The 8,686-nt window shown below is 37.6% G+C and overlaps 1 pseudogene; it reads right to left on the reverse strand.

Moving 5' to 3' along the window:
• Positions 1 to 2,649: 2,649 nt before the first annotated feature.
• Positions 2,650 to 3,973, reverse strand: LOC149180692 (photosystem II stability/assembly factor HCF136, chloroplastic pseudogene; annotated as a pseudogene).
• Between the last annotated feature and the right edge of the window lie 4,713 nt (positions 3,974 to 8,686).

Genomic DNA, 8,686 nt, shown 5'->3' on the forward strand with positions numbered 1-8,686 from the left:
TAGACATTTTTGTGCCTTACAGCATGAAGCATGAAATTTCAATAATCTAAGGGATCCAAAGTCCCTAAACATGTTGTTCCTACCCCTAGAGGAACAAGGTCAGCAAACCACAGCACTAAATATCAGTTCTCCACCTAAAAACACTCAAAAACAAGCTAATTCTGGATCATGTCAGCTGCTCCACTGAGCATCTGCGCTGAATGTCAACTGCTCCACTCTGTACCTACGCTGAATGTCAACTCTAATGAAGGCTACCTGCACTGGGCGAGATTGGCCAAGTGGCACAGTCATTCTGCAAGGTGTCAAATGCCCAGGAAGCTTCCAAAATGACACTTGGATCAGGGAATTCGCCTTGTGATGAGTAAGAGGATCTAGATCTCCAAGTGGAAGCAAGAAACTCCAAGTGGACTCAAGAACTAAAGTATAACTGAAGTGGGAGAGGACACTAGTCAGCTCCATGCCAAGCTCAAGCTGACTCATCCTTTCTCCAAAACTCCTATATATAGAGCTCTCTCATGAGGTCTAAGGAGGCTGGAATCTTGTGAATGTAAGGAAGTGCTGTTGGTTTGAGTATAGAACTATTGGGTGATTGCTTTGAAGGAGGTGAAGAGGAGATTTCTTTCTGCTGGGAGGTGTTGCTGGATTGGGCCTCTTATGGTTGTAACACTCTCAGAACTTTACTTCTTCCATTAATAAAGCATTTGAGGTTCTTCTATATGCATGTGTCTCTGTGGCGTATTGATGCTTGTATATTTGATTTATTCTAATCCTTGAATCAATTATGGATGTATGCTTCTTGTAGTTTCCTTTTCTTGTGCTTTTGCAGGATCTTTGTGTAGCTGGGCCAGTGAAAGAGCAAGGAGCTGGGAGCAAGCAGCAAAGAGGGAAGATTGGATCAATCATTGGCGGAAGATAACGGTTAGTGGATCTCTCTCTCCTCTCTCTTACATCTCATAAAGAAGTAATCTTGAATAGCTTTGCTTTGATTGTTGTTGAGGTACTATCACCCTTAGAGTGGGATAGGGTCATTCCGTATTGGATACTTTTCCCAACAACAATTGTATGTACTGGGACAAGACAATCAACAAGTTGAATGTTCTCCCCAGTATGGTCGCCAGTATGTTAGCGCTTGAGATTTCACCTCAGGCTGAGAAAGGTAAACCTCAAGGCAACATCAAACCATTTAGCCTCGTAGCTAGCCCTACGGGGCAGGAGAAGGCTTTCTCCGGTCAATCTCGGTAGATCTTCAATGGGATGAGATGACCAACAAGGTAACACTGATATTAGGCTAGTAAACTGATGAAAAGGGGTTTTTAATTAAATGACGGGGTTGTTCTGGGCTGCATGGGCAAAATCACAGCTTGAACAGAGAAATATAATGAACAACATAGATTATCGACTGAGGCAAGGTAGGCAAGAAATTTAGCACCAAATCTAGATTTAAATGGGATGGCAAGACTGGTGAGGAGCTAAGGAGGGCAAACAATAACTTTGAATCCTCCTTAAATAGTAGAAAACATTAGACATGAACAAAATTATAGGCAGAGCATGGCAGGCATGAATTCTTACCTAAACACTTCATTTGTTCAGTTAGAAATGATCATGTAGTGAAATGAAACATAACAGATTACATATGAAACAAGAGAAAAACTTATGCTAAATTATCATACCACAGGAATCTCAGAAGTCGGAGCTGTGAAATTTCATTAAAAATCCCTGCCAAAAACTGTACATGGTAAGCTCTGTTCTCCACCAGCTCTCAGCACTCAGAACTCTCCCCTCTGACTCTCTCTCCAAAAAAAAAAAAAAAATAAATAAATAAATACTATCTGTAGGAAACAAATCGACCCAAAAGGGGGCACTGTTTCAACTGACATTACAAAAATTAGAAAAGAGAACACATTGTCCTTGAAATTTTCTAATGACTAACTAAAAAGACTAAGAACTGAAGCGCAGATCTCCACAGGATCAGGACTGAAGGCTTAAATCGAATCTCATTCTTTGGTTGAGATAGATAGTCTTGACTTATTTTTAGTTTGCCACGTTACATTTGTCATTTTAATAAAATAACTTTAAGCTAAAATCCTATCCTTTCAGCTCATGGCGACAACTGTACTGAGAGAGATTTGCATGGTTGCATTCGAAAGCTCACAATCCACCTTCTAAGAGCCACATCGCCCGCAATCCCACAAAATCTCAAAGAATCCCAACAATCTTTGGCGGAAATCATGGAACAAAATCCAGTCTGTCGCAGGCTCCCCATTATTGAAGCTCATCATCTGTTTTGCTATCACATTGAAAGTGAACTTCTTGGTTTCGAGCTGTGCAGAGAAGGGGCACTGCTCCATCTTCGGGCCAAGCACAGGACTCATTTGGTAATACTTGCAATAATTCTACCGCGCTCAATACGCACACACCTTCGCACTATCATCCAGAAGAGACAGAAACTACACATGAATAAACTTGACTTGCAGAATGCCCACGATGTGAATGTAATAGTTCTAGTTTTAACCAGTGAAGCTCGACACTTCCAATGAGAACCCTGCAAACCTGCGTAAATTGAAACAAATTGAGCGCGACTACCATCATAGTATCAAAATAATGGTAGCCAGAGAACCATAGAAGATGGCAATGATGTTCAGTACAAATCTAATGCCAAAGCACATAAATGGGAAGAGAAATGCTGTAGGAACCATCGGTTTTATCTATGTGCTTGCCATCATTTCCCAACACGAAGCCCTTCTTTTAATCAATAAACTTCACAGCATAAAGATTAGCTGCAATATTATCTGCAGCCTTGCCACGGATCCATGTTTTTCCACCATTTACTGTCCTCAGCAAAATGCCACTGCCTCCAGCTGCCCAAGCTTCATCCTTCGAACGATACCCAACATCAAGAATGCCCAAAACCCCTACTTGAAATTGGTACCTCATCAAACTCCTCAGAGCCTCTGCTAAGGTAGAGACCACCGCCACGTACAAGAAACCACAGTCAACCATCTGCACGCCAACCCATGTTCTGAATCCTGCGAGTACTTGTTCTGTTGTGAGGCTGCCAATATGGCTGGCCAGGCTCCCATGTTTGATAGAAATTCCCACGGCTTGAAACAACCACATAATCACCACTGGAAGAACGGTTAACTGTATTAAAAGTCCCCGTGTAGTAACTTGCACCGCTAATACCACTAGAAACTGTGCGGTTTAAGGTAGCAGAAACAGTTTCTTGCACAGCAGCCTTCCAATCGTATCCTTTATTTGAAGTCACATAAATAGCGCCTTCATCTATGACCATCTCTGCACTCTTTTCACCAGTTGCTTGGATATAAACCAGATCCCTAGAAAGTTGAGAACTTAGAGGTATACGCTCCCAGTTTTCTCCAGCATCAGAAATGCGCAGTAAAATAGCCGGCTTTCCAACTATCCAACCCTCCTTTCCCTTAAAACTTATGGAATTGAATCTGTAATTGAAGTCCTCATCTTCTACTGCAGGGATTGAGCGGGGAATCCAGGAGCCCCCCCACTATCATGCAAAATATTTCTGGCACCTTGGCTTCAAATTACAATGGATGATTGCCTACGGTTTGGATTCGTGAAGATAATTCATTCCTCTTGCAATCTCAAGAGCAATTCTCACTGCCTTTGCAGGTTGTAAACGTCCTTTCTTTTGGAGGTAACTGCTCAAATCTCCGTTTGGAAGATACTCTGCAATGATCATCATAGGAACATTTTGTGTGACAGCGCCCACAAACTGAACTACATGAGGATGCCGAACCTTTTGTAGCAGTGTCAATTCATTCTTGAAACGTTTTATGCTTTCTGGGTCAGAATAATAGTCCTTGTTAAGAATCTTTATAGCAACTCTTGTCCCGTTCCTCTTGGCTAATTGATAGCTACCCTTTGATGTCTCTGCCTCTTCAAAATTCCCCAACTTGATATATCCTCTGCCAATGCTCTTTCGTGGATGCAATCCCATAACAGATGCGCATATATGGGTTTCGTGGATGCAATCCCATAACAGATGCGCATATATGTGAGAGTCCAAGCCGACATCTCCCTGTTCGAGAATAACCAGAGTGTCTACTGCGTCCTAGAATCGCCTTCCATTACACAGAATATCGATAAACTCCTTAAATTTTCCTTGATTGTACAAAGCTTTAGCATGCTCACTGATTTCATCGAAGTTACTACAGCTAAAAACCTGCGTTGGTATTTTTCACAGGCTTGTTGCTATAATATCAGTTCCCACACTCTTAGTGATATACCGTGAGAAATACTTCAAAAGATAGGTCAAAATAATGTCCATTTTCCACTTGGGTTCTTTCAATGCCTGAAGAAATGGACCAATCAACTCCTTGTTGTAAGATATTTCATTTATGACAATTTCCAAAACAGGTGTTCGGGATCTCCAGTGAGACTTCTCCAAATAGCTTTTTGCCTCTGATTGCTGATGATGTTGAATTGTGCTTGTGCAGGGATAGGAGCTTGAAGTACATAATCTAAAACAACACATTAAATGATTACTTGTTCAAAACAGGGTTTTGAAGAAGAATCAATCTCTGACATGAGACGGAGTCTAACATGGACAACACAAATATCAACATCTTCTTTTTCTTCATCTTGTATTCTTAACATTTCTACTTGTTTGGTTAGATTGCTAAGAATTTCTGTTTTAAAATCATCAAACAAATTTCCAAGTTTAGCTTGACTTACCGATCTTGATGCTGATTTACCTACTCTTGCCCTTCCTCTTGATATGTATTTGCATGTTTCACAAATTTCTTCAAATGATAATCGCTATACATCACCTATACTCATGAGATCAAGGAGATTAATCCATTCATCCCTAATTATTCTAAGTAAGAGGGTTTTAGTGTGTTGAATCCTAAATGATGTAGTTTTTTCATCTTAACACTATACATGAACCTCTCTATTAGATCCTCTAGACTCTCATCTTCTCTTTGATTTCTAGAAATATCTTTTGCATCTCACTCCATGATCTTATTGAATTAGTTCCTAAACTCATGAACCATTTAAGAGCTCTATCCTTCAATGTTTCCAGAAACAATCTTAGTCTTTGAGTTTTTAATAAGTAACCATAATATCTACAAACAATTTCAAATTCAAAGAGAAAGGTTTCCAGATCCTCTGACCTTAGACCATGAAATTTTGGAAGAAAAGATGGAGGGATGTTCTTCATGTGTGCACTACCATCAGTATCTTGAATGGAAAATCTGAGAGGATCTTCCTCATTGTCATCATCTCCATCCATTTCTTATACATTCTTTGCCATCTTCTTCTTCTACCTACAAAAGTGAATGGTGATGTGGCTCTTACTGCACCACGTGATCAAATGGGGGGTGAGTTGGTGTTGGATATTTTTTGTTTTTATTTTTGAATGAAAACACTAATGCAATGCAATTTTCTCTTTTTGAAATGAAATATGCCTAATGCAATTTTTTTTTTTTTTTTTTTTTTTTTTTTTTTTTTTTTTTTTTTTTTTTTTTTTTTCTGCAAAAAGTAAAAAAAATGAATCAACTAGGGAAGAAAACAATGCATACTTTGACACCTCCTTGGAAACGGCGCCAAAACGTGATGAGCCTCTGTATTGCAACAAGAATGTTGTAAATCCCAAGGCTACCGACTTTAATTATCAGCCCGGGGTTCATACAAACTTAAGAGATATCGGCACTATATGTGCAACATACAATGTGTCCTTCCTTTGATGTCATGAGAGAAAAGAAATGTGCCTATTTGCAAGAATGAAAGGCTGAATTTAAAAATTCCTGTAAAGTAACATGAAATCCTCTATTTACTTATTAACACACTTTGCTTGCAAAAGAACCCTATTTTTCACATGTGATGTTTTAACCAATCTAAGCATGAAATCATATCGAGAGAGTACTAACTATTGTGTGCATGTGTAAATATAAAAGAACTCATTTTTTAATCTTTTTGTTTTATAAATGAAAATGTTAATCTTTCCTTGATCTTTGGTAGGGGAGACAGGTGTGGAGGAAGAGGGGCACAATGATTTTGATGGATTGGAGGTCAAGTAGGGGCCTAATCCTAGCTTCAATGATGATTTTTCTCAATCCAGGCTCAAAACAGGCCGCTACATGATTTCCTATAGGATGTACTAGTTCTCCTATAGGATCCCCTGTTTTACTACAGGATGTTACAGATTTACTATACAAAATTATAATTCATCGAATGACCAAGCAAATCAAATCCAAATTGGATGGGACAATTTTTTTTATTGAATAGGATGTCTTAGGTCTCCATTCCAAGTGGAATCACTCAAAAATACCTTTGTTAACCCATGTTAAAAAATAATAGAAAATTACCAGTCGAAAATATAGAAATTCAAGAACTAGTGAGCTAGTAAATCTACAAAATGCCTAACCTAATCAAGTGAAATTTCAATGGGGTAATTTTTGTTATGAACTAGAATGCATTTTTTATCTAATGCAAGTGGAACCTACTCGATTGAAGCTCGTTAGCATGCTATAAAAAATAACAGAAATTTACTGTGCTTTTCCACAAAGGAGTTCCAGAAATCTAGATTTGGGAATAAGAAAGCTAATCCAAGTAGCTCAATGATTACTATGACCTTCCAAATATTTTCCAAGGATGAAATGATGCTTGTGATCCTGCAAAATAACTTACATCAACTATTTAACCCAATCCTACAACAATAAATCATTAATACTAAATGCAGAAATAGAAAGAAATAAAAACAAGAGATGCATGTAAATAAGAAGTGAAAAGAAGGAAATAAAATGATACAGAAGGGCTCTAAGGCTCCTGGGATGGCCAGGCCCAAGGAAACTTAGATACCTATGGAGGATAAAAAGATTTAGAAGCTAAACATGACACCAATCTTCATTATTTTCATCAATACAATTACATCCCTGCAAGAAAATACAATGGAGCTGCAGAAATATGAGTTCTCCCCACAAGAACACTAATGAAAATCCCCCCCTAGAGGTAAATTCAACTTGGTACTTATAAAAAATGATTATGAATCATTCCCCATGAATGGAGGAAGCTTCCCCCACCAAAATCCCTTGATTAATGGATTTGGTTCCCAATACTAGGAATCTGCATTAAATGGCAGGGAACACATTCCTAGATTTTCTCAATCATTGGAGTTCCACATTCTATGCCATAATTCCATAACATCTTGTTGATTTATTATTTAATAGTGATCCTCCTGTAGTAGGGAGAAAGTCCCTAAATTATATCCTCCTCCAAATCTTCATAATCTGCCCAATATTATCATAATATTCCACAAAAATAAATAATATTAGGCACAAATATGCAATTATTCATAAACATTCCTAATGAATATATTAAAGTTAAAAATGCATTATCTAATGCAAAAAAAGAGGTTTAATGTGTTGAAGGATGGTCATAGGCCTTAATTTATGTTTAATTTAGAGGCATGAGCCTTAATTTATAACTAATTTAGAGGCCCATCAAGAAGCATCCCTTAGGACGGAATCATCATCCCGTGTTTTGACATCAATGAAAAGGTTGTGCAGGAAAATCAAAAGTTGATCGAGTTCACAAATACTGCCATAGTGATAGGGACCTACCATAACCATCAACCTTAGCTAAAGTGCCCTACTCAGCTGACTTGACTCTAAATTCTGAGACAACACGGTAGACGGGTGATCAAAAGAAGATTCAACATGAGATTCGACAGCAGATAGATGTTGAATACTAGTGCAAAATTCTTCAATGATTAACATATCATATTCTTGATCTAAAGAAGGTAAACCTAAAAGGAAATCTTCAACAATCATATCAGACTCCTTTTGAAACTTCAAAAAATCCAAATATTCATGTGGGAATAAATATTCATCCATTTAACTTGGATGAACATATATTTCGGAAAGAAGAAAATAATTGGGACCATGATCATCCAAGGGTTTATATTGATTAACAGGTGAAAGATTAGGAGGAAGATCAAGATTCGAAGATGGTTAATTTATGAGGTCAGATGAATCACCATCGGATGTGAGATGTGAAAGAATGATAAATTCTTCATCCATAACATGATCTTCTGATTCAATGATTGGTCTATGTTCGACATACAAGACATAAAAGGGAGGAGGACATGGGACAAAGAGCATACCCAATTCTTCTTCTATAAGTTGAAATTATTCCTGGTTAGAAGAATCTAATTCAAAATATTTCCTTGATATTCGGACTAAGAATCTAAAAACTGACAGTCCACATCCTCATCCAGAAATTAATAAAAAAAGATGAAGGAACTAATCAGAGAAATGCTCAAGCGATTCAGTCAATCACATTCTAAGTTGATCAATTTTGTCAATAACATCCTAATATTCATATTTATCAAAAGATTGATAAAGCTCGTTAACCAAGTGATCGAAATATGTGATAGAATCAGTGGGTAAATAATAACACCATTGCTTTATAGGACGATCCAATGTAAGGGTAAACAATCGTGCAATGATTTCTTCTGAATCAATGCCACTCAAGAAGTAATATTGAAAAAAATCAATAACATACCTGATAATGGTTGTCGTAGCCTTTCCATCAAATTAAAATCGTGACAAGTTATGTAAAAAGTCAACGGGGATTGAAAGATCTAAAGGCTATGTAAAACACCTTGATATTATGATTTGGGATGAAACCATTAAAGATAAGATATTCA

Source organism: Pinus tabuliformis, chromosome 3_2, assembly GCF_031772625.1.
Source record: "Pinus tabuliformis cultivar Carrire ecotype Pingquan chromosome 3_2, CPIR1, whole genome shotgun sequence".
Taxonomy (NCBI): domain Eukaryota; kingdom Viridiplantae; phylum Streptophyta; class Pinopsida; order Pinales; family Pinaceae; genus Pinus; species Pinus tabuliformis.